At 34.5% G+C, this 3,711-nt stretch overlaps 1 protein-coding gene across 2 annotated transcripts in view; it reads right to left on the reverse strand.

Annotated features, from left to right (window-relative positions):
- The window catches only part of LOC131528989 (5-hydroxytryptamine receptor 2A), an 11,195-nt gene extending 7,965 nt beyond the window's left edge, over positions 1 to 3,230 (reverse strand). The window contains exon 1 of one of the 2 annotated variants that reach the window (XM_058758485.1): positions 3,109 to 3,230. The gene's annotated coding sequence lies outside the window, so the exon portion shown is untranslated. The remainder of the gene's footprint in view (positions 1 to 3,108) is intronic. The other variant, XM_058758483.1, reaches the window with a different exon arrangement.
- Positions 3,231 to 3,711: the final 481 nt, after the last annotated feature.

Consider the following 3,711-nt stretch of genomic DNA (forward strand, 5'->3'; position numbering starts at 1 on the left):
AGCTTTTGAAACTTTTGTATACAGACATGTAAAATAAATTTGGTAACACTTTACTTAAAACCTTTACATAACGTATTATAAAGGGTTATCAAAGGGTATAATGCATTATACAAAAAGTGTTACCATAATTGTTTCTTAATGGATTAACAGTACCATGGAAAATTTGTGGCAGGAAAAAGTATGCAAATTATTTGAAAATATATGGATTTTTGCATTGATTACTTATAAAATGTGGTCCGAAAGAGTGATTGTTGCATGCAAGCAAAACCTCTTATCAACTGTAAAGTAGGTTGGATGGAGCATCATGGTTTAATGCTGCTTTGCAAAGTGTCCAGACCCTGAAGCAGCAGCAGCAATCAATGAATTCAAATGTGCATCAAGATATTCATGACTTCAAGCTTTAGAGAGGCTTGGTAGTGCAATAAAACAATGCCCCAAAGCACACGAGGAAATCAAATAAAGTATGGCTGAAAAAGAAACAAAATGTGTTTTTCTGAGTCAAATGAGATGCATAACCTACAACCCTGAAGTGTACCTGAAAGGATTGTTACAAGGTTGTTACTACATTCAAGGGTCCACTTTCCTTTTCCAAATGATTGATCAACATACAGTATGCAACAAAGATGTGAAAAAATGTAGGCTGTTTTTGTGTTATTAGTTTAGTTTTTGTGTATAATTAAGAGTTAAATTAAGATCAGACTAGATTTCTATGAGTAAACAATGCAGAAATCCTGATATTTTCAAAATGTTCACAAACTTGCAGCCTGTTATGTACGTTATGTATGTATTATGTGAGTCATGTTCGCTGCCGGCTGCCAATATTCCTCTTTTGAGATTAAGTTTTATGATCATACCAAACCTGTTACAATAAAAAGCGCACGCTGGGACATCAAAAGCCAAGCCAAGGCATTCCTTAAGATAAATTCCAAGATGTTTGTGGGATTTTTCGTAAGTACTGTGCGTTTCTTGAAGAATTCTTAAGTCCTCAAAGATTTCCTTAAGAACATCTTTTTTTCTTAAGAAGAAAATTAGGGGCCTCAAGAATACCACAATACCACAAACACGCTTTGTCACTTATGACCTAAAAACAAGTTACAACTGTTAGCATTACACAACATTTTCTTCTGTAAAATGCCTTTACAAAACAAGAATGACACTCTATACTGTCAGAATTCACCACAGAATATGTTGCATGGTACAAATGTATTCTGCCAGTGTTTTAGTTTTCTATTTTGTGTAGATGAAATTGAAAGACAAACACCTGTGCTGGTGTACATCTAATTGTTTCGATAGTATTTCATTTTATTAGATTCGGAATATATTTCAGGATGGTGTTACTGTAGAACTGTAGCAAACCGCTCTCTTATTCAGTTTTGTATTATGTTAGATTTTGAACTTGGGTTAAGCAGTTTTCATGTAAACATACAAATCAGCCTGGACAGTTTTGGCAGTGGTTGCATCTGAGTGAGAAAATAATTCATTCAGTTTGAAAGATGTAGTTGTTGAATGCATTTTGTGCATTTGTCATAAATGAGCCACAGTACATGTATAATAACAATAACAGTACGTGCTTATTTTTTTAAAAGAATCTGTATCAGGATGGAGAGGTCTGAATAATAATACCCTAAATAAACCAGTACATTTATAAAATATCCTACCTTTAGGGATTATTCTTCTTAAGGTTGGTCCTAAGAATAATTTTAGGGAAAAAAAAATAACATTCTTAAAAAGGCTTTTTAGGAATACAAAAACATTGTTTCTCAAGTAAGAAAAGAGCAGTAAAGAAGAATTTTTGTTTTGTGAACCCGGTCCCAGGATGACTTCAAAAATACACTTGTAGCCTACATTGTCTTGTACAGTTATTGTATAGCTGTCATTGCAAGCGGGTCGTATCGAGGGGTCAGATTTCCCATCATATGTCACCATAAATTTAAAGTCTCAAATGTATTTCTCATGGTCTAAATGATTTCAGACTTCATCGTGGCTTCGGCCTCCTACTGTCCTGAATCTAGCTCCCGTGTAACATTCAGAAAACACATTTTCAGTATTTTTCAATTCATAGTCACTGCAATTGGTTAATATGTCATGAGCTAGTAGAAGCTGAGACCTGCCACAGTACAAGTGCAAGTACAAGCATGATGTTACTTCTCTGTAAAGCATGCGTAAACCTCTTCAGGATGAATGACCTGCGATATATGTGTTTTTTTTTATTTTTAACCTGACTTGAAATTATCAAGTGAGACCTACCAAGCAAATAAAATTAGGTGGCCTTAACTACTACTTACATAAAAATAAGTTCTTATTGTGTTTATATAGTTTTTCGAAACACTTTAGCTGCTATTGAGGAGGGAAACAGGTAAAGTTAGGGACAGGTGTAGTGGTATATGTTTAAAGGTGGGTTAAGATGTAAGTCAACAGTGTAATTATAAATGCAATTACAGAAATTAATTACACATGTAAGTACATGCAGAGATTTTTATTTTTTTCAAATATAAGTACAATGTAAAAACATGTATGTAAGTGCATCGTATCAAATAATTAATTTCAAGGTAAGCACAAGTTAAGGCCACCTAATATAAAGTATTATTATTATGTTGGAGACAGAGGCTGTCACAGAGAGCAATTTGCGTGGTAGAGTTATTTTCGAAACTCCACATCTGCTTTATTAGAGTCTGGACTGCAGAAGAAAAGCTATTGCCAAATTTGTCGTCAGCAAAATTAAAACGGTATAGCTTAATGATTATACAACACAAAACTGGATAATTAATCAACTGTGTGCATATGCCGAATATGTTTTAGCCAACAGAAACTGTATTCCTTTTGGTAAACTAAATGCCTTCATACTGGTTATAGACTCTTGTCTGAACATCGTTACACGACAATATTTTAGTTTGGAAGACAAATTAATTTCTCATTTAGAAATAGATGTCTGAAACCAACTAGCAATTCCACTGATAGAGAAAACAACTTTATGTAGGCTCTGTGTGTCGGACATTTAACCTTATTGAGATACGCTCTTAAGACTCTTCAGCTCAGGTCTCTCCTATTGTATATACTCCAGTCTACAAAATTCAACTCAATCAGAAGAAGAACCATACAGTCTCTTACCCTCATGCAGCTGCGCTGTGTTCATAGTGTGTCTTTGCCTCTCTGTCTCTCTCTCTCTGAGCGCGTTTCATTTATCAGCGTCGGGAAAAAACAGGTGTCGCCGAGCGAGGGCAGGACACTACATGACTAACCTGCTTTCAGTTTCATCCATTCCTCACAGGACCAGTGTTAGTGTGTAGCCTATAACTACACTCTTAAAAATAAAGGTGCTTCACGATGCCATATGGTTCGAACCTTGCATCAAAAAATAAGTACAATGCATCGCAAAACACTTTTGCTGCTATTGAGGTGGGATACAGGTAAGGTTAGGGACAGGTTTGGTGGTCTGGGTGGGTTAAGGTGTAAGTGATGGGTCAACAGTGTAATTATAAATGTAATTACAGAAATTAATTACAGATGTAATTACATATAGGTATTTTTAAAAATATAAGTACAATGTAAAAACATGTATGTACACAATAAGTGCATTGTACCAAATGATTCATTTAAATGTAAGTACATATTAGTTAAGGCCATCTAATATAAAGTGGGACCAACTTTTTTTTTTTTTTGCGCTGTTTAAACATTGATAAACTTTTCATCCATTTATCAGTTTTTTAATCT

This window comes from Onychostoma macrolepis, chromosome 21 (assembly GCF_012432095.1).
Source record: "Onychostoma macrolepis isolate SWU-2019 chromosome 21, ASM1243209v1, whole genome shotgun sequence".
Lineage (NCBI taxonomy): Eukaryota > Metazoa > Chordata > Actinopteri > Cypriniformes > Cyprinidae > Onychostoma > Onychostoma macrolepis.